We start from the raw sequence: 23,716 nt of genomic DNA, 5'->3' as shown, positions 1-23,716 counted from the left end.
GGTCTGGGCTGTGAGGGTCGTCCAGGAGCTTGTCCAAAACCTTCTTCCCTAGGCGATGGAACCTAATGATGAGGGCCTCCACTTTATTTTCCAGGTGGATGGTTTCCACTGTTTCCTGGTAGGATGGCGCTTGGCCACTGGCTGACCTCAGACACTTGTGAGTCGCGCCATACATGACGTACTCCCTGTCGACGATTGGGGGTGCCACGTCAGCCGTGTAGAGCGTGTAAAGGGTTGGTTAGAGACAAGAGCTCTGAGGCACGCTGCTCAAGAGTGAGAATTCTTTTCCACAATGTTCTTGCATCTTGATTTTGTCTTTGCGGTCCGTAATGAAGTTGCACAGCAAGCGCGTCAGGTTTTCGGGTAGCTCCAGTTATGTGGTCTTGTACTGCAGCCCAGCGTGCCAAACCTTGACAGACGCCTTGCTGGCGTCTATCAGCACTGCGTTGCACTGTGGGCGGCCAGTCATGGTGTTGGCGACCTGCTCGTAGGCCTGGGCTATGGCGGTGGATGTGCCCCGGTACTGGCGGGGATTATGCACGTCTTCGTCCTCCAGATACATCCGTAACCGCTTGTTTAATATTTTTTCGAAGATTTTGGCAGGTACCGCTTGGAGCGATATTGGTCGAACATTGTTTGGTCGAACATTCGACTTTGTTTGGAGGCTTCCCTGCTTTTGGTATGAGGCGGATAACGGCGATTTTGAACATCTTAGGGAAGTATCTAGAGGCGAGGCAGGCATTGCATATATGAGCAATCCTCTTTATCATGTTGTCGGGGAGTTGGTCCAGGATCTTCTTGTTAATATGACTTTGCCTTGGTGATTTGTTTTTAAACCTTTTTATGGCGGATGACACATCTGCAAGAACTATGCGCTCCGTCAGGTAGCTGTAGTCCACCAGTCTAGTGAAATCAGTCCGTGCGAGCGGCTGGAGCAGGTGCTGATGGTCCTGCAACTGACCTAACATGTCCTCCTCAAACGCCCTGTCAAAGCCCTCGTTCTCCTGGTCACTAATGGTAAAGATTTTCCGTAAATATCGCCGATGTAGTTGTTCTTGGTTTTCCTCCTTCAATATTTTCACGTTGTTTTGGTCAAGCAGGTAAGGGACCGTGTTAGAAGTAGAAACCATCAGTCGCTTGATCCTTTTCCAAAAGGCAGCAGAATCGCGGTAATTGTTGGTTGCCTCCTACACCAAGGCGGCCCACTTTTGTTCATGTAGACGTTTGCTCTCGTGCTGGATGTCCGTCTGTAGCTCTCGGTACCGGTTCCTCAGCTCTTGCGTCCAGCCGCGGATACTGGCTAGCTGTCTCAGGTGATCGTACTGGACACTGAGCTGCCTCGGCTGGTGACTAGTGTGAGGGTGGGGAATGGTCCTGTGGGTGGTGGTCGGGATGTTGTTGTCCAACTCCGTCTTCACATCAGCGTATCATTGTTCGACCGGGTCGTCGATGTCATTGGGGTTGACTTCTTCCAGGATTCTCCCCTGCTTGAGACTGAAAGACTCCTTGAGAGCGTCACTACGACTGGTAGGTGGTCGCTGGTACTGATTGGTCCGGCGGTAACGTTCCTGTTCAGGACGGCCTCGTTGTCAGAGAGGATTATGTTGGGTGTTGTGACACTGGCACGTCTGATCATGTCGGGAAATCTGGCCTGTAGTGTTGCAGTTTTCCCCTTCTGATGTTGTCAAACAACGCCATACCGACGTTATTCTCATTACCGTGTCCAAGTATGGCGTGGCGCGCATTTAAATACCCTATGATGTATGTTGGTTTTCTCTGGTGCAGCAACTGGTTGAGGTCTTGTTCGGGTAAATAAGGACGTTTAGGAGGTAGGTAGTACTAGGTACATCGTGCATATGATAACAGGTCCCCCTGGTGGTCTTCACCTGCACCCCTAGAACTGAATCCTCGAAGTCTAGCAACACTGTGACTCAGCCGTGACCTGATGGCCACAGCGACAACCATCTTTCAGCTCCCCCGTCATGTTCCTCTGGTATACAGTGTAGCCAAAAATTTTCAGCTTACTTTCTTCCTTTATGCCAGTACTGTTTAACAGAATGATGTCTGGGTCTAATTGATAGTATAAGTTAGACAGTTCGTTACGCCTATTACGGGACCAGTGTAGGACATTATGTGGGACAATTTTCATCCTGCTAATGACCGCCATTTCGGCGACTGTAGCTTGGGGCGTCGCTTGAAGTGTTTGCTCAGCTTCTGCCATTTCAAGGGGGCTGGAACTTCTTAGCAGAACCTTTAAATCTTTGCTTTCAGCTAATGGTGGGCCCTCGAACTTCCCGTCACCCGTGTACAGGAAGATGTTCAGGTCCTGGGTCTGCGTGTTGAAGTCCTCTACTGACGCTACAGCTCGAGGGTCTTGTTCCTGTGTGGAGTAAGTCACCATTGCCTGATCGCAACCATTGACTATAGTTGTAGCCCGATGGTCGCTGTCGTCGCCGGGGGCACATGCCTTATGGTCACGGAGATTTACGGTGTCGCTAGAGGAGCTGTACGATCAGGGGGACTGACTGGCCACGTCTGGGCTACGGTTTTGCTGACTTTGGCCTAAGTCAGGGAAGTCATGGTCCATTTCTGGCGTGGGTTGATGTCGTCCTAAAGTCGTTGAGTGGGTTACTGCCTTCAGGATTTCTTTTGAAGGGACGTCGTCGGTTATTTCAACAGGTACAATGTTGTTCCTGGCTAGTGTCTCGTTGAGGTGTTTCGAGAATGAACCTGGATGAACCATGTTCATGTGATGGGCATGCAGGTAAGACAAGTATATAGTGGTGGCTTTGGACTCGTCCAGCTGTGGAGAGGAGACGCTCCTGATGCTCTCGGCCACTGCTCCCTCGTGGCGCCCAGTGACTCAGTAACTACCTGCTTTATTGAGTCTTTGATAATTCGTATCTCTGATTGCAGGACTTCCATGGTCTCGCTGACATTGTTGAATTTTTGCGAGTCTGCTTGAGTAGCTTTCAGAGCGTCTTTAGGGTTTGGCTGTAAGTTACGATTTTCGACTGAGTGGTCTTTTTCATGGTGTTAGAAATTTCCCTGGTTTCTCTTTGCTTGGTTATGTCGTTCAGTTTCTTCTCTGTTTCTTGAATTACCTGTTTCCTGACCAGGCAGGTGGCACAGAAGTCTTGAGGTCACCTTTACAGACGACACACTTTTTGGTGGTGCTACGACCCCTTGCAGGGGGTAGTTCTTGGTCATGTGGTCATTGTATTTGTAGCACATCATACATTGTTGGATGGGCGTATACTTTTCGAATTCTACTTGGTGTGAGGAGATGGAAGTGTCATATGCGTAGAGCCCCTTAGGGTCTTACTTGCGCTCTGTAAGCAGCTGTGTCTGTTCTGGGGCTCCACCATAGATTTTTCGTTTGGTGTTTACTCCCATAGCCTTGTACAGTAGCTAAAACAACTATCTGTGCATACTTTGTGGGAAACAATATGAGACCATGGACGATAAATTTTGGTATATGAGGGCTGTCACTAGTCACACGTAAAATTTCGGAGCATATTGACCCCCACCTTTACAGATAGTTGATTTAGCTACTGTACACTCGCACCAAAAAGTATTGGTGCAGGGTGAGATCGACGAGTTCCGAAACGATACATATACACTGATATGTCGGGAAGGTTGGTAAGCGTATCCTCATAACCCCCCCCCCACCCTCCTCCACTAGGTGTTGCCATATGGCTGACAATCAGGGCTGCCAACATACGGCTGGAATATCTCGCCTTTCCCAATACCTATCGTCACTGGTCTCAAATTGTTCACACTACAGTATGCACCGATACTTTTTGTTGCGAGTGTACCTACTAAGGCAGCGGGGCAGTGGTTGGCAGGCGCCATGTCTACATGCTAGTAGGCCTATGCGCCGTCCCTCTGGGGCGAATGGCTGCTCCGAGATCCCCTGTTGATCTAGCCTGGGCCCACGAGGCACCCAGTTACGAGGAGGCACAACAAGAGTCTTGGTGGTGAAGAGGATGTGTATATTGGCCAGGGAAGACGAGGGCTAGCCAGCGGCGGTAGCTGAAAGCGAGAGGAAGCAAATAATGCTTGCACCTTAACACTAACATAATGGTGCCACACTTGATGCATTACACCACCCTGTGCACACACACACACACACACACACACACACACACATACATTAACTTTTGCATTGTAACTGTTGTTACTATACTGAAATTCCGTTGTATGACCATCTTCCCACCTTGTTATTATATATCATATTTGTACCGCTCATGTTACTTGTATATAATTTGTCATCAAATTGACCCATTCCCCCATTAGTAAATTTCATCATCTCTGTTGATACTGTTTTCTGCCTTTTGGGTTTCAATTCTTTCCATAAACCGTTAATTATTATTATTATTATTATTATTATTATTATTATTATTATTATTATTATTGTTATTATTATTATAACACCGAAATAACCCATATGTTTGATTAATGGTCGTTACTGTAGGCAGGGAAGACATGTATTAACAAAATAATTGCGCATACGACGCCTCCAAATTGTGGACGTCAGTTAGTGTAAACAAGGGAAGAGTTCTTTAATGACTTTCGCCTCATTTCTACTCAACTTGTTTGTTTATGATTTTTCGCCTTGTATACATTTTTACTGTTTTTGCTTTATGCACTGTTGTTTTCATTTTTTGCGCGAGTGTACCTTCCATGCTCTTTGTTGTAATACATGATACTGCTGAATCTTATACGAAAATATCCTTAACAATAATTTTGATTAATAATAATAATAATAAAAAAAAAATAATAATAATAATAATTACTACTACTACTACTACTACTACTACTACTACTACTTCTTTTTTTTTACGTGGCCTCCAGCCTCCCCCAATAGCCACACCTTCGCCGCCATTTTATTACCTTAATATTGAATATTCTAATACATAAGTAGCTATCCTATCTGTGTTGAATTAGTTGAGCCGCAGATCTATGCTGCATTCAGTGACTGTAGCCTCATAGTCAATATCTGCAGCTGTTGTCGGCATTGGGGCCGAAGCTCTCGTTCCCCTGAGGCAGAGCAAAGCCGACTGAAGGAGAGAGAAGGACAGTCGACATCTCATCCAGGCTGTTACATAACTTCTGGGCTGCTGCTTCTGTTCGGAGATCAACTCCGCGAGTCTGGCGTAGAAACATCTTGCACTTGGTCCTATCCCACCAGAGGTAGTGAACACTAGAGGAGTGAAGTTGCCTTGATCAACGTTTTGAATTCTCTCCCCATATGCCCTTATCTTGTCGTTCTCGTTCCTCCTGTGTGCAGCATCGAGAGCTAGGTTACGGTGACATGCGGCCATGGGATCAAAAATCCTGATGTCGAAGAAAGCTCGCTGTCCCCGCGTCCAGAATCCTCGAGCATTGACGTCAACACGGGCTTCGTTAGACGTGTTTGAAGTCCAATGTTGGAAGATCTCGCCATCCAATGGAAGGAGGGTCGGTTCTACCATGTCATCCCAGCAGATTTCCTTCAACATATTTGCTGTGAGGTCCCTTACTTCGCCATGCCTCATGCATATGAAGCCCCCCTTTCTTGCACACCATGGCGTGATCGACGTCATAGGGAGAGCCACACACGCATTGGGAGGGCAAACCTTCTACTGGCCAACCATACCTTAGAGCAATGGCATCTGTAATTTCTTGTTTATTGAGACTGAAACCAGTTAACCAGTTCGAGGCGCCCACCTCCTGCGCTATAGCTACTTATTTTTTCAAATTCTCTGGTATTTGCAGCAATATTTGCCTCAACTTGTCACTTTGGCCGTGCTGTCGATCTGTCGTAATGGACCTTCGGATCTTGTTTACTTCACTGGTATCCACCTCCCCTGTTGCGTTCTGAGCTACTAATACTAATACTAATAATAATAATAATAATGATGATAATAATAATAATGATGATAATAATAATCTCGGGAAATTCTACAAAAAACAGGGTTGTCGCTGAAGATGGCCAAATCCCCCATCTCACCACAGTGGAGTCGAGTGAAATCACCAATTATCAGAATCTTCTTAAGATATCGTACTCAAGAGGTTAAGATATCGTACTCAAGGGGTTTAGATATCGTACTCAAGGGTTAACACATAATGCTCAAGGGGTTATAACACACCGTACTCAAGGGGTAAACACATTGTACTAAAGGGATTAACACATAGTACTCAAGGGATTAACACATCGTACTCAGGGGATTATAACACATCCTACTCAAGGGGCTAACACATAGTACTCAAGGGGTTATAACATATCCTACTCAAGGGGTTAATACCTCACTTTGATATATATACCTACAAAGTCTGATAGAAATCCATTGTTAGTTATTCGAAGTATGTATCGTCTGGACAAGCCACAGACAGACAAACGGACAGATGACGTGTCTTCTAAATTACTCCCAGGAGGACGAGGATCACACAATATTACTTTCGTTGTCTGTGTTATTAAGGTTATCTTAAAGCCCTCTGGATACTCTCAAGTTGTCCTGATGGTGTGGTCGTAGAAACTAATTTACGACAGCTTATATCAGTTATTGTTTAAAAGATCTCTATTTTGTTTACTTTTATTTCTATATACTTGAACAAATTGGAAACAAACGAACATTGAAGAAAATATAAATTCTGGAAAATATCTAGGCCATTAATTTGTTTATTGCAATGCATATAAACACGCACGCACACACGCACGCACGCAACAACAGCAGCTGAATTCAAGGATTCGTGCCCGGAGAAAGAATAGTTATCTCACAATGTACTAACAGATAGATAGGATGTCAGTAAAACTTGGGTCCGTCACTTGATGTTTGTGTGTATCAGAGAGGTTAACACCCCCACCAGATGCCGGCAATATTTTACGTGTTATCTTTCTTCTTATGCCCCATGATTCGAGGTCCTACAGGAGTATTAGTACCCGGGGAAGGTGGTTGGTGGGGAGATGAGGTGTGGTGATGGGTCGGTGAAGTGGTGGGGAGGCGCGGTGATGGGGAGATGTGGTGATGGGGAGATGTGGTAATGGGGAGTTGATGCGGAGTAGGGGAGTTAGGCACAGTGTGGTAGTGGAGTGTGGGGACCTGTGTGTAGGTGGTGAGGTGGGACAGTGAACAAGGCCATAGATAGACCATGAGAGACATGCACCAGAGAAGCCATGACGCCATGACGCGATACAGTACTGTGAGTCAGAGGTAAAAGTTTCTTATCGCCCCCACCTGACTGGAGGTCGTGGTAGCTAAGTCACGGGGCGTTGATCCATCTCCTTCGATGTTCAGGGTGTAAAGACGACGGTAAAACGAGAGGAAAACACCCTCTTGGTACTTAAGTGTGGAGGACAAAATTACAGAAAATGGTATAGCGAGTCCGGAACTTCTGTGTAAAGAGCGAGTAAGAGAGATGAATGAACGCGATAAAAGGAAATTGAGTAAATCAGTATGATAAAGAAAAATAGGTAACTTTAGGTAGATTAGGATGATATTGAGATAATGTTTGTAAGTAAATATATACTGTTTAATGTTCCCGCAAAGAAATATAATTTGACGGATAAAGAGAGATGGTCAACTGAAGGTCGGAACCTAATCAGTGGGTTGGACTCGTCTTGAGCGAGGTAACCAACGATGTTTCTTCAGAAAACTAATCTGAGAGTTTGGGGATAAAAGTTTGCCTCATCCGAAAGTTAGGAACTAAACAAAAAGACTTACACTCAGACACACAGTAAAGATAACAAAATATAGACAGATCATCGTAATTCGGGTTTGCTAAGAATATTAAGGTATATATATATATATATATATATATATATATATATATATATATATATATATATATATATATATATATATATATATATATATATATATATATATAGGAAAAATACTGAACATGCACAGCAGATTTTCGAGATAGGAAGAATACCGTTGTACATGACGTTACCATCACGGTGTTGGGAGAGTGACGGTCCATGGGGAGAGCGAGGGCAGGAGGCCGTGGGGGTAGGGGAGGGGAGGATAGCACGTGGGGGAAAGGGGGTGGGGAGGGGTGACGCCCTTACACTTCCGCCGGCATTCACTGTTCACCTCTCCCCACCTCACAGTCCCTTCCTCTCCCTGACCTGTCACCCTCAGTCCCTCACCACATATTTGTCACCAGGTGTTAAAGACGATGGCGAGGAGGAAGAGTAGAGGCATATCTGTAATCACATACTGGTTGGTGATTGGTAGTACATGACTCACCCAGATTAAGCCTCTCTCTCTCTCTCTCTCTCTCTCTCTCTCTCTCTCTCTCTCTCTCCTCCGGCCTCTGCATCATCTGCCACCCACCTGAGCGAGCCGTCCCACCCCGCCATGCTCTTGCGACCATGTTTATAAACACCAGGTCCTCCACTAAACCTAGACAAGATTTAGTATAACCAGAAGCTACATATATCATTACCAGCCTCCGTACTGTACACCGACCAAGTGCTTCTTGTCAGGGCTAGGGAGGTCTTGTTGTTGTGAACAGGACGTCATTTTTGCATCATCGTAAGTCTTCCTTGTCTGTCTGTCAGTGGTTCATGGTAGATAATCTGCAGGACCCATTAAAGAGATGGTCTCGCCTGCAGGGTGAAGGCATCGCTTACATGCTGTTGTTGCTGTGACTGTGTTGGTACTACTGATGTTATTGTCACTCCTACTGCTGTTGATAGATAGTTCCATCAATATTGCCACACCTACATCACTTCTGCTATATTTTTCTGTCTTCTCGTCTAGTGTGATAAATATACTACGTTCCTGTAGTGAGGGACTTGTTCTCTCTTCCTGTCTGTTTTAATAGTTGTTTTGTCAACTTTGTTATCATTTATAGAACAGGATATAAGTGATTTCCTCTCCATCTGACAGGAAATTTGACATGTTATTTATTCCTAATAATCATCGCCAGCATCACGCCTGTCTGTGAATCAAGTATTGTTGACAGAACGACATGGTAGGAGGCACCCTCCATAGGTATACTTTAAAGCCTCGATCACTGTTTTTAATGACGATATTTGTGTTCCTCTTAAATAATCCATTCTATACACCACAAGCACCGTATGTCAGGCCAACCATACTCCTCTATAAACAGAATTAGCTAACACTTCCATCCCCAAAACTGATTCTTAATTGTTGATGACTAATGTATTTGCTACCCTAGAATACGTCCGTAGATCTTAAAATGCATTAACACATATTAACATCAACAACAGTCATCACATCCTAACTGCAGTGGGTCATGGAGAAGTCCCTCACTCATTGTTGTTCAGTGTTTGTGTTGCATTATGTCGTGACAATTTGCCGGCCATATATAGATAAGGTCTTTTTTCTGGATGTATATTGAGAGTTTGATACATGGTTTTATTGTAAGGTCGTAAGTGAGAAGTGTTCCTTCATACTGTTTGTTATCAAGGTATCGGTAATTCAGTCTTGGCGTGTTGCGGTCAAGTGAATAAAGCTCTCGTCCTCTATCCTAAGGTTTGCTAGTTCACAATCTGGGGCACTTCTAGTCCACCCACCTGTGTATGCATGCCAAATTTTTCAGTTTAGGTAGTGAATACGGTCGAGTGAAGTACCGGCCACCCTACCTCCTTCTGTTCAGGGTTTTGTATATACTGTAAACTGTCCCTAATGGTCCGTCAGACAAATGGGACCCACTTTTACTCTCAATTTATTCGTCATATATATATTGGGTAATTCATTCGTCACACGTATAGGGTAATTTAGTCCCATAAACATTCTTCACATATATATGAAATTTTATTAGTGTCATCTATATATATTGTGTAATTTATCGGTTATGTGCGTCTGTAGGTAAGCAGAATGAAATATAATAGTTATAAGGAACAAGAGAAAGGAGATCCTTCGCACTATTTATTGGGCGCACGTGTCTAGCGTCACAAGTTCACAGACGCCTTAAGTGAACCCTTTTTCTATTGTTGTTACGAGGCTGAGTGTGAGGAGAGCCTCTGTCTTGTTGTGTGGGCGTGGCCGCTGTCTCTTGGCGCCCGCGGTGTCTGGCAGCAGTGTAGTGGTTAGAATAAAGCCTTGGAGGCTAGGTTATAGTTTTAGATGGTAGAATAAAGCCTTGAAAGGTAGGATAAAGCCTTACGGAAGAGAATAAAATCTTGGAAGGAAAGACTATTGGCTCAACGAATCTAAAATTTTTCCCCGAGAATGAACTGATTATAGACGCAGAGACTTGTATAAATACTTACTTCAATTGTAACACATTATACGATTCGTGCCCAGGGTTGTGTTATGACGCGACAATAAGTGTGAGGACGAGTAATTCTGTTTCAAGACGTTGCATATACCGTTAAGGATGGTGCTTTAAGTAACTAGGGGTCTTCAGGGGGCAGCATTCAAGTTAGATGTTATTATTTTTATTTTAGATATTGGAATACGGCTGGAAGCAATGATTGTTTGTATGCGTGTGGTATTATTAACTGATTCTATTATTTGATGAGGAAATATTGGAAATCGCGTCATCGAGAAAGAAGGAAGTGGAACAGATTCTTGACATCCTGGAGGAAATACTCAGAATCTTTCGGTTAGTCCCTAAAAATGTAAACAGACTCTTGAATTCACAAGTTGACCCTCAACTCACGGACTTTCACAGCTCACTTGTACTTAAATTAAAGTGGCTTTATCGTATAACAAGAGTTTTGTGGTGTTTTTCTCCTGTTGATGTGCAATAATCGTCAGGGCTACCAACCTGTGGTTCAACAAGTTGGGAAGGTGAATCACCAAAAGGACTGATGACACTGTTGGCACCACTGATGGCCTAAGTGACACGCCGCTCTGATGCCAAAAATAACAACTCGCTGGCTACCACACGCTACCCTGATAGATATTTTCATTTGCTTCCACAGACAATTATATATAGTCGCAGAATCCACATGCTCCTTGTCGTTAACTCATCATACGCTTGTGGGGAACACCAAGCTATATCATCAAACACCAGTAGGGAAAATGAATGAATATTGGTATATCACTTTCACCTCCCTTCAACCATACCTTACATCCATCCACCAGAACGTAACCTGGGTTTATCGAGCTTCATCCTGGGACCATAGAGTAGTTGTGGCTGTCATATGGTATTTATATATCTTCCTTGGAATCTTATTTGAGACAATTTATATTTGGAAAAAAAATATTACTTTTTCTGGGTAGTTTTTACTCTGTGGATGGCAAGGGAACCTGGTTTAATGTTGTCATGAGGAAGGTAATTACTGAAAGACTGAAAGACACGTGAGGAATGTAGAATAGATGGAGGGGGGATGAGAGATGAAAGAAAGAGATTAGAGAAATTATGAGTGAGGGGAAAATGAGTGAGAGGTGGAAATTAGTGAGGGATGGGAGGGGAGGGAGGGAGGGAGGGGAAAATGTGGAATTGAAAGCTCTGGAGGAAATGAGAAGGAGGAAGAGAAAAATGGGATAGGGAGTGAGATGCAAGTAATTTTAAGATAGCATAGATAAAGGAGATGGAAAGGGATTAACAACGGAGACGAGAGAAAGGGAGAGAGAATGTGATGAAAGGGCGAGAGATAGAATATAAAGTTGTAGGAAGATTAGAGAAAGAATGAGCGAGAGGCGACGGATTGAAGAAATGAGAGGGATGGTAGAAGACAAGTGGAGAAGAACAGACGTGGAAAGAAGAGAAAATATTAAAAGAATGGCTGTTTAAAATAGATAATAAGAAAAGAAAAGACGAAGAAGATAGAGGAGGAGGAGGAGAAAGTAAATGGAGGAGGGGGAAGAGAAAGATGATGAAGAAGGATTAGGAAGAGAAAGTATGTGAAGGAGGAAGAGGAAGAAACCTAAGAATGAGGGGAGGGGAGGGGAGGGGAGCCGGGATAGACTCAGCTTAGCTCTCGACCGCACCAGGAAGCACCGTCAAGATGAGCAGATGAGTATTTTGTGAAGCTGTCATGACGCGGCTCTCTCTCTCTCTCTCTCTCTCTCTCTCTCTCTCTCTCTCTCTCTCTCTCTCTCTCTTTTCTTTACACACACACGCACACACACACCTGGAGAAGACAGAACGTATATGAATGAAGACAAAAATGACTGTAGTTTAAAGTAACAGAAACTAATATGTACATGGAGTCACCAGCTGGTTCTTACAGTCACCAGATGGCTCTAAGAAGGCTGTCTGCTGTAATGTGTTCAGATCATATGGGTCTTAGTCATATTGGGCCCCAGTCATATTGGGACCCAGTCATATTTGGCCCCAGCCATATTGGGCCCCAGCCATATTGGGTTCAGCCATATTGGGCCCAGCCATATTGGGCGCCAGTCATATTGAGGCCTACTTATATAGGGCGCCAGTCATACTGGGCCCTACTCATATTGGGCCCCAGTCATATTGGGCCCTACTCGTATACTGTAGGGCCCTACTCATATTGAGCCCCAGTCATATTGGGCCCTACTCATATAGGGCGCCAGACATATTGGGCCCTACTCATATAGGCGCCAGTCATATTGGGCCCCGGTCTTATTTGGGTACCAGTCCAAACCTACAGTATATTAACTACTAGAATTAGTAATTTAGACTATGGGCCCATTAGACTTGGGGTCCACTAAAACTGGGTCCATTAGACTCGGGACCTATTTGGTCTAGGGCCCTTCAGGCTTGTACATTGTATCAAGAATCTGATCCCTTAAGTGTGGTTAGACTGAGGGTTATTAGGGCTGGGGGCCCACTTGTCTTCTTGATACACGTCTTCTTCAGTCATTGAAGTGCGTGCGTGCGTGCGTGCGTGCGTGCGTGTGTCATCAGCTGTTAGATTGAACAAAATCTAACAAGTCACTCGTAAGATTACAATAAAATCTAGCTGACTGGTTGAATAATATAGAAAAATAACATAAAGTAGCCCATCAACCCGCTCTATAACCACGACACACGACATATGGGGAGTGCCTTCTGAGGACGCCCGCATGGCACTACCACACGGCACTGTCCTGTAGATGGAGGAGGGGGGGGGTCGTACAGTACAAGGAGGAGGGAACCAGGATAAGATAGGGAAGAGGAGGAAGGAGTGTGAATGTGGGAGGAGATAGATTTAAATTACAATAAAGATACAAGTGGAAGGCTAACTGCGAGAATAAAGGTGATGATGATGAAATTGATATAAACATCTTGAGAATGTTTCTATTTTGTGTGTGTGTGTCGAACTTTCTGTATATTTATAATGTTAGTCCCCCCTCAAAAAAAAAAAACGCGAGAGAAATGATGAATACTTTTACTGAATGAATATAAGTCAGCTTACCTCTATCTGTCTGTCTGTGTCTCTCTGTCTGCTTCACATGGCCCACTACCACACATACAGGTACACTCCCACATCTTAAGAACGTCTTGAGTGAGTGAGTGAGTGAGTGAGAGGTCTGTAAGGATGGCAGTCTCGCCCTGTTAACTCACCGCCCCCATAACCTCAACCAAACCCATTTACTTCACTGTGAAGAGGCGGCCGAGGTGTTGGGAGGCCAAGATATGGGGATGTGGGTGGAGGGAGGGCGGAAGAGTGGGATGACGAAAGGCGGGGTGGGTGGATGGGTTGGGGTGTTATCTGGGTGGGGCAGGATGTAGGGTGGGAGGAAGAGATGGGAGGGTGAGGGATGGATAGCTGTATCTTCCTCTTATACTGGGGTTTAAAGGGATTAAACCTCTGTGTGTGTGTGTGTGTGTGTGTGTGTGTGTGTGTGTGTGTGTGTGTGTGTGTGTGTGTGTGTGTGTGTGTGTGTGTGTGTGTGTGTGTGTGTGTGTGTGTGTGAGGAAATAAATGATGAAGAGTCTACAAATAAATAGAGGGAGAAAATAAAAAAAAGAAAATGACAAATCAGAGAGAAAAATGAAGAGCAGAAAAAATAGAGCCACGTGAACGCATTTAGTGAGAGGAGAACATTCTCGTCCTGTTTTAGCTCCGGAAGTTAACCCACTGTAGCGGGAACCATCGGTGTAGGAGCCTGGCCAGTGAGGCGGAGGAACACATACACGTATTAATAACACTCCGAACTATACCCTAATAAATTACCACCAACAATAACATTAAACATTACCTGGCATTCCACTCCACCCCGTAAATTGACTCTCTGTTGGATATAACGCCAGACGAATGTACGTCCATCTTTTACATGCACCGGGAACTTTATTTTGTGATACGAGTATAGTTAGTTAGGTCAGGTATTTCTCTCTTCTACGAGGACAAAATTAATATCAAACTCACAAACTCACCACTAAGCCTCCAGGATGATGACTGCGTCACGCTCTCCCAGTGTTCCCCTCCCTAGTGTTGGGGCATTGTTTGGTGTGTTTAAACAGGATATAAAGCATTCTCCTAAGCTCCTATAGGATCTGCCACGGTTACGTGTAAAAGAAATATCCATTAATTTACACACCTAAGGTACTAGTGATAGCTAATCGTTTCTTCCCGACGCTACAGTACAGTACTGTTTACATTGGTTTAGTGTTGGAGGAAGGTGGACGTTCTCACATGTTTGTCAGACGTGGCACCACCGCTTCATGTTCCTGGCATCACAATAAACAAAGCGGGGAGCTACAGGTGGCGATCTAGTCGACATTTACCAACACTCGTTCATGACACAGATTTATTCGAGGTTAACGGTGACGTGTATCCTCACACAGAATTTGCACTGAATTCTAAAGTTTGTTGTACTATCTCGGTACTTAAAAAATCGATTAATATGAAGATTACCCCCAGCTTATTTTACCCGATGATTAACAACTCTAACGCGACTTGGGAGTTATGTTATGTTAGGTTAGCATTCGGGTGGTTAATCTTCAGGTGAAATAGGCGGGAATGGGGGCCGGGGCGAATCTTGAGTTGATCCCAATTTGCATCATAAGGATGACCCACTGCTACTACTCGGTGTCTACTTTTACAACACTTTCTTAAAAAACTACAACGTGCCAAAAAAAAAAAAATCCAGCCTAACGTGCCATGGCCTCTCCAAATCCTCGTTTCTCATGATCTAAATTAAATCAACTCCTTCACCCACCTGCTTTAAGATCAGTCTTACCTTCGTTCTATCCAGTGTCTAATTCGACGTTTTAGTTAACAAGACCATGAAATATAATCCATTCATTTTCCTCCTGAACCGCCACAACGAATTTAAAATTTTCTCTTGAACTTGGGAGAATACTCTGAGACAAGATCACTGAGGATGCCATAATTAGATTCAAGACGAAGCACAGGGATCCACCAGGTGTCAGAAATATATTGGTGTGACGCCGGGCTGAGTGAGTTGGCGACGGGGTGACGACGGTCAGCGGGGGATGTAGGTGGGAGGGAGGTGTGACAGTGAGCGAGACAACTCGCCTCTCAGTTTTCCATGTTCTAAACACCCAATAAATTTTCTTCCAAAATATTGCTCATAAAAAGATGACTGCACTCGAATAAATTACCAACTCACATCGTTTATTGAACGAGTCTTTCAATCCCCAAATATAGCAGCTCTGGGAAGATTTTGAATGTTGTTATGGATATTAATGCCCAGTATAAACATTCTACGTATTATTCTGCTCCAAACATACGTAGGTAAGTACAGCAGCTAATTACGTGCAGACGGACTTGGTCGCCCGTCTATTTAAATCCGTCGCCATGACTATGTAAATAACCAAAATAGATGAAACGGGTGATGATCGTACGTCAGATTCCAGGAAATATACACCCACCAGGGGCATAAATTCTCTCCTGGTCATTACTACACTGTAACTCCTTCTTTGCACAGTTTTTCAACCATTATAGTCCAATTTTTATCCCATGATCAAATATTACGTCAAAATTGTCCTGGATAGCCCGGAAAAAATGAAGCGTGGTAGTGAGCCAACTCTTACAAAAGTATAGCTGATGAATAAAATGGGTGGAGAGAGAGAGAGAGAGAGAGAGAGAGAGAGAGAGAGAGAGAGAGAGCTCCTCCTCAGCACGTCTTAGCCCAGGAAGAGGGAGTGGAATAAATACACACACAAAAAAATCAAATCACACGTGGTGATGTTTTAAAGTGAGGGAGCGGGAACCTTCAGGGGGTGGTCGTGTCAGGGAGGCGTTTGTTTGGTTTCAGAGAAGGCAAAAAGTGTCCTAATTTCCTTTTCATGGATAGCTTGAAGATTAGACACCCCAGCTTACTTCACCTGATGATTAGACACCCCAGCTGATGATTAGACACTCCAGCTTCACCTAATGATTAAACACCTTAGCGTTAAGTTAGGTCGGTGTTAGGTGGTTAATCTTCATGTGAAACAAGCTGGGATATTTAATCTGCAGCTGATCCCATTACATGATTATATACCAACGCCGCTGTGAAAATAACAGGTTTTTGAGTCATGTTAAATGTGAGTGTATGTTTTGGTGGTTTCAGTTTGCCCTGTGCCCGCTTTTACTGACTGACTGACTGATTTTTTCCACGTGAGTTTTTTTTTTAATTGTGTGTCATTACAGTATATACACTGTCGGGAGGACTACCTGCACTACACTATCGCAGCTACGACATTCTTGATTACTCTTGTATGTTGCATATCACAATTTCTTTACTGTTCAACCCTCTGAAAGATTCCCCATAGTTAGTCTCACCTGTGTAAAGTATTGTATATTACAGGTAAACGAACAGCCTTAAATTGCCATTATTGTAGGATAACACCTTCCTCGTGAATAATATGCCATACGAATATGTAAATTTCTTCTACATTATATCTGAATGATATAATTACAGCAAATATAAACGTCAGGTAATAGCCCAAACAGTGTTAGAGAGAGAGAGACTTTACACTCAGCCTAGTAAGCAGCATTCATCCAGTCACTAAAGACATAAAGACGCCAGCGAGGAGGCCAGAGAAAACTAGAGACGTTTATATACACGTAACAAAGTGGTTGACTGTTGAGAATGTTAAGGTAAACGACCATCTATTGTCATGGTGTTTGTACGTGTTGCTGCGGTGCTGTGTGTTTACATGTGGTGCTGTGTGTTTACATGTGGTGCTGTGTGTTTACATGTGGTGCTGTGTGTGTACATGTGGTGCTGTGTGTTTACATGTGGTGCTGTGTGTTTACATGTGGTGCTGTGTGTTTACATGTGGTGCTGTGTGTTTACATGTGGTGCTGTGTGTTTACATGTGGTGCTGTGTGTTTACATGTTGTGCTGTGTGTTTACATGTGGTGCTGTGTGTTTACATGTAGTGCTGTGTGTGTACATGTGGTGCTGTGTGTGTACATGTGGTGCTGTGTGTGTACATGTGGTGCTGTGTGTGTACATGTGGTGCTGTGTGTGTACATGTGGTGCTGTGTGTGTACATGTGGTGCTGTGTGTTTACATGTGGTGCTGTGTGTTTTACGTGTGGTGCTGTGCATGTGGTGCTGTGTGTTACATGTGGTGCTGTGTGTTTACATGTGGTGCTGTGTGTTTACATGTGGTGCTGTGTTTACATGTGGTGCTGTGTGTTTACATGTGGTGCTGTGTGTTTACATGTGGTGCTGTGTGTGTACATGTGGTGCTGTGTGTGTGCATGTGGTGCTGTGTGTTACCATGTGGTGCTGTGTTTACATGTGGTGCTGTGTGTTTACATGTGGTGCTGTGTGTGTTGTGGTGCTGTGTGTTTACATGTGGTGCTGTGTGTGTACATGTGGTGCGGTGTGTGCTGTACATGGTGGTGTGTTTACCTGTGGTGCTGTGTGTGTACATGTGGTGCGGTGTGTTTACCTGTGGTGCTGTGTGTGTACATGTGGTGCTGTGTGTGTACATGTGGTGCTGTGTGTGTAGTGTGTTTACCTGTGGTGCTGTGTGTGTACATGTGGTGCGTGTGTGTACATGTGGTGCGGTGTGTGTACATGTGGTGCTGTGTGTGTACATGTGGTGCTGTGTGTGTACATGTAGTGCTGTGTGTGTACATGTGGTGCTGTGTGTGTACATGTGGTGCTGTGTGTTTATAAATGGCATTTGGTGTGCTGTTGATAATTTTGTTTGTGTTTCTCTAAGTATTTTTGTATTATTAGCTGCACGTTTCGGTTTCAATAATTTCAATAGTTTATTTCCGCATATACTGTAGGTGTTACTACGCCTTTAATTGCCGCTGTCATGTTGCTATTCATGACTGTCATCTGGTCACGTCTATGTGCCACAATAAACAATCACCATTTAGGTCAATTGCCATACAACGTTGAAATCCTGCTTCTCGTATGATCAGGGAGGTTAAGCAACATTAGATCTGGTTAATATTTGAATAGGTGACCACCTGGGTGACCGCCTGGGAAAAATATATATTGTTGTCCTCTTAACAAGAATGAGAAAGAAAGCTGATCCCGCTCTCAGGTAACGCTGACCCGAGAGGTGCTGTAAGAAGTAATGAGGCTACTTCTACTGATGCCATGATAATGGTAGAAGTAGCAACAACCACAGTAATAATAAGTGATGGTGGTAATGATAATATTAACTCCTCTTCCCGCGCTCCCAAAATACATATACATCATACAGCAACTTCCGTCTCTCCTTCCAAAAAGTGAGATTTACTGCATTATGCTGCACATGATAAATATAAACTACTCTCTCGCACAAACAACATAATCAAGTCAAGCTAGGCACTAACTGATCTGACTAAAGATTGACAGAAATGTAGATAAACATTCGTGAAATATTGACGTAACTGATTGCATAAAATCGAGCATCTCCAAGCTTCTCCACTTACAGTCTCTTAGTGTCAGGTTCTCAATAGGGACTGGTAATTTAGTAGTGTCACGTGGCACTCATTCGTCGTGACGCATCTTCCCCGCGCATTGCGTCAGTGTTCGTGGTGCGGCATGACGCGAGGGTCAGCTGTGAGTGCCAATTTTTCATTGGCCGGGTGGTACCTGGCACTGAAGGGTAACAGTGACAGGCGAAGGTCCGGGATGTACACGAGATATGGCACACGTGGGTCGTAAGTAGATTATGGTAACTATAGTACCCGTGTTACATGTGGAAGGCGTGGCACTTAAGGCACCAGTATTACCTGTGGCAGCATCTACGTAACATATGTGAGGCGTGGCACCAATGGCACTCCTTCACGTGAGGTAGACGTGACCCCGCTGGTGGTGCGGGGACACCTCGCCTGGTGGTGGTGGTGAATGAGGAGACACCAGATACGGGCGATGGGTAATTAAACGTAGCGTGTCTGGTGTTAATGGTATTATTATGGTATGAATAATACCATAGCCTGTCCTCACACACGGTATTTACGTCATAGGTCATGTATTGTGGTATAGTGAGTGAATGTCATGGAGTCAGAGTCATGGTGTAAATTCGACACCATTTTTGGCTCAAGGTAGATACTTTTTCACACCTCCAACTAGAATGAAGGAGCACTAGTAAATAACTTTTATTACTCATCGTAGTCACTTCTTGCCATCTTTTAGACGCGACCTTCAGTCTCGTCTTCACCCAGAATCCTCAACCAATTGCGTAATTCCTGGCAATATTGTACCTATTGCAGATTGTGAGGATGGTGTGGTGGCCTCGATCGTGTGTGTGTGTGTGTGTGTGTGCCACTGCCAGTAGCGGACACTGAGGTGCCATCAGGGCCAGGTTGGCACTCAGGCGATGCCATGGTGCCAAATTATTAGAGCCGCGTGGAGTAGAGCCAACCCGTGGCCGGCTGCACAACAGAGTCGTCAAAGGGTTATTAGTCAGCCAGTCCGCTAAATGGTGGCGAAGTTACCACAGCAGCGGGTAATGATTGGCACTGCCTGAGTGAGGAAGCTTTGATGGGTAGCCGGAAGGAGAGGTGCAGATGGAAGGTTGAGAGATAAGAATGGAGAGGTGAAGAGAGAATGATAGAGAAAAAGAAATCCATAAAATGATGATTCAGAGATAAATAAACCAGAAGACAAATAGACGAAAAACGAGAGTTGCATAAGTGGACAAACCGAAATCAAAACTAAGCAGAAGATCGATAGTCCTCTAAAAATATACACTGGATCAGACATTACTCATCCAGCACACTTGTACATGTTTATCTGTCCCTCAACCTGCCTCCACCTCTGGCCTCTTTCCTCCCTCCCACTCGTGGATATATCGACCAGAGATCCTCGTCTTCTACAGCGGTTAAAACCAATCAATTTGGGTCCAGCATTTCTTGCCCAAACCATATAAAAACTACTTTGAAGTTTACACCCTATTAGAAGCTTTATTTTTGCCTGACTGTCCTTCACTTTGTTATCCCCTTAAACATTATATTTTGTGATATTACGAGACTTATGTTTTTGTTGTTCGTGATGTTAAGAGTTCTACTTTACGCCTCGACTAAGGGACAAATACGTTTTTGTTTTTGCCTGAGCAGGTGAGTGTGCCAGTGGGTCACAGGGTTAGCATGTCGTGTTTTTGCGTTGGTGTCCTCTGATCATCCCAAATAGTAGTGAACTGATCGTCTTCCTTCCTCAAAGTAGGTTTACACTGAGCTATCAGGATCTCTGTAACTTTGTATCACAGTTAAGCTCATTCCGTCTCGATGACTTGGTGGAGAGAGTTCTAACACGATGTCGAATGGCGGAGAAATATTCTGACCTAGGATATTTCTGCATAGTTTTTGTTGATATCGAAGCTTTTCTCAGATATCTTAGGTTTAAGTGTTGGCGTTGAAGCTACTAGAATTAATAATGGATAAATTCATAATAATTAAATGCTGTGATTATTTTTCGGGAGTCCAGGCTAAACAATCTCAGCATTCTGGCCAAAGATTAGTAGGATGTGTATGCGTGCAAAAAATTATTCCAACGAATGACTCAAGAGTGACGACGGCAATAATTCCTAGTGTAAATTGAGTGTCAAGTGTTATGTTTCGTGGGTGACGTGATGGTGAAGATTAATGCCTGGTTATTATCAACACTATGGGTTACTCCATGTGACGTAACAACTTTAAACCTCGGAAAGAAAACCACACACCAACAGGTTAATACATGTGCCGCAGGAAAACAAAAGTATACATAGCTCATGCGATCCTGGCACAAACAAATGACTTTCAAATAAGTTGTATTATTTCAGAGGTATTTCATTATAATTTCTGCTTGATTATTTCTGAAGTTACGTTTAGAATCCACATCCGAAAACCAGAATAAAGATATAATGCAAATTCAGTTGACAATGAAACAGTTACATTATTAGTGGTTTAATAATGAATGATGGTTCAGAAGCCAGAAGGCGTCACCTGGAGAGCTAGATTAATCATGGGTGAGTACAAGAACACTTAGGTAATGCCCTCTGAGAGCAGTATGACGAACAGGAAACACTCGTCCAAGCTCAGGGCCAAAAATACTCCGAGGAGGTGAGTACATTGAGAGGCAGAAGCCCAAGAAGACCTCAAGGCTAAACAGTGAAGAGAGTAGTTGTTTGTTTGTTTGTTTGTATGTGGACCTGACAAGTGTTCACCAATCATGTTGATCTGTCGCTCATGTGTGCTCTATTTTTTCAATATTTTTGTTTTATCAGTTTCATTCTTTTGATGTTTGGAACTATTACTTTCAAACTTCTTGATTATATTTATATTGACAATCTGTGGACATACAGATGATTGATTTTGGTTGAAACTCTTTGAAGTTTAAAGTTAAGCAAGATGTTATAAGCATATTTTAGACCATAAATTGGGAAATAATTTCTTGGAAACTTATAAATTAGGGCTAAAATATTCCATAATCTCTTTCTATAACACCAATTTGTCTTTTTTATGATAGTTTTCAACGCTAGTTAAACACGATCACTCCTGCTGGGCTGTCGATGTGATGACTACAATTTGATGCTTATAGACGCCTTGAGCTTGTAAACTTTCAGATACCGGGTTATGTGCAGCCTCCTTCAATAGTAGGCCAGGTAAATACAAGTGTGTGTGTGTGTGTGTGTGTGTGTGTGTGTGTGTGTGTGTGTGTGTGTGTGTGTGTGTGTGTGAGTGATGACCACCTTGGACTGTGTGACCAAGTAAGTGTATACCTCTGACAATTGGGTATATAAACGTATGGCGGTGACCTTGAGCAGTTGACCAGGTAACCACAGGGACAGGTGTGAATGGATAATGATGATGATCTTGAACAGCTGACCAGGTGAATATGAAGGAACAAGTGTGTGTGTTTGTGTGTATCATGATGTTGCCACGATTAGACAGCTGATTTAGGTAAACACGCCAAGGATGGAAACAGGTGTATGTGACGGGTGACGAAAATATAACGCGACAGAGACCAAAAATATTACCTGGGATGTAGAGTATGCAGGTAAGGCGAGGTGTGTGGGGGGGCTGAAGTAGATATACAAACGAAAATAGAAAGTAGTGTGATGGCGGGAGATGCTCAGTATCAAATGCCTCAGGTGACAGGAAGGAGTAGGGACGGATTTACTAGAGAGGGAGAGATATGGGTGAGAGGAGGCAGGGACATAGGGAGGGAAGAGAGGGTGAGGAGGAGGATGGAAGGGAGGATGGAAGAGGAGGATGGAAGGGATGGAGAAGAAAGAAGGAGGAAGGAAGAAGGAGGAGGAGGGAAGGAAGAAGGAAGGGAAGAAGGAGGAGGGAGGAAGGGAAGAAGGGAGGAGGAGGAAGGGAAGGAGGAGGAGGGAAGGAAGGAAGGAAGAAGGGAAGAAGGGAGGGAGGGAAGAAGGGAGGGAGGGAGGAAGGGAGGGAGAAATGGGGAAGGGGTAATGGGAAGATTACACCATCCCCAACACGCATTACATTACTGTATTATCTTTTGAAACCTTTTGCAAATATTTAAAGTGAATTATTTTTTTTTTTAGAAATTGAAATGTATCGAGTTTAGAATCATAAAATATTCAAGAACATGCAACATATTCTAGAAATTACAGTTGACCCATAACTAGAGAGTATCATTTATTTCTTTTACAAGCATATGGACAGTGACCATATCAAGTGTTATTGTTTTTACCTCCTGATCGTATTTAACTTCTCTTTATTTTCCAAATCACAGAAATTTTAAACTTCTTCTCGGACATTGTCTATCAAGTATGAACACGTCATTTTAGGCTTCACGTCACAATACAAATAATGTATCTAGCGCGTTCTTACAGCACAATACTCTTTTATCTAATTTAGTAATATATTAAGGTTATATGTAGATATGATGTATATAAATCAGATTTATGTGTGTCATATAACTTTGACTAGAAATATTAACAAATATTAATTTTATCCAGAACTTCCATCATCAACACAGCTGTCACTGAAGCGGGTTGGGGCTGCAGTTGTCTTACTCAATATCGAACAATAATTTCTCCTTTGGCGAATTACTACCCAAATCCTGTCACCCTCCACGATAACGAGACAAGTGCAGCCTGTGTTATAGAAGACTGTATACAACTGCCCATGTGTCTCCCTGATACGAGTGTCTGTGTCATGAGTTTATATAGGATAAAAATCTTGTTAAGATGTATGTTTTGGGAACACACACACACACACACACACACACCTCTTATATTGCCACCGTCACCTAAGGTATTATTGTGTGTGTGTGTGTGTGTGTGTGTGTGTGTGTGTGTGTAATCATCTTCGTTAAGTATAAGTACAGTATAATCATTCATGGCTTTTACTCAGTTTTGCAAACGATTATATTTATGTAACTTTTAAATCTTATGTGTGAATGTAAATGGCGGACAAAAATACCAAACTGAACTAAATTTATTTTCTTTTTTAGAAACTGATGAATAAGTTTTGGATTGAAATT

At 43.4% G+C, this 23,716-nt stretch overlaps 1 protein-coding gene across 2 annotated transcripts in view; it reads right to left on the bottom strand.

The window, feature by feature from the left end:
- Window positions 1-23,716, bottom strand: part of LOC121875623 — a 111,130-nt gene that overhangs the window by 67,172 nt on the left and 20,242 nt on the right. The gene's annotated exons all lie outside the window — the stretch shown is intronic.

The sequence above is a fragment of the Homarus americanus genome, unplaced genomic scaffold (genome assembly GCF_018991925.1).
Source record: "Homarus americanus isolate GMGI-L3 unplaced genomic scaffold, GMGI_Hamer_2.0 scaffold22250, whole genome shotgun sequence".
Classification (NCBI taxonomy): domain Eukaryota; kingdom Metazoa; phylum Arthropoda; class Malacostraca; order Decapoda; family Nephropidae; genus Homarus; species Homarus americanus.
This window is presented reverse-complemented; position numbering and strand designations above follow the sequence as displayed.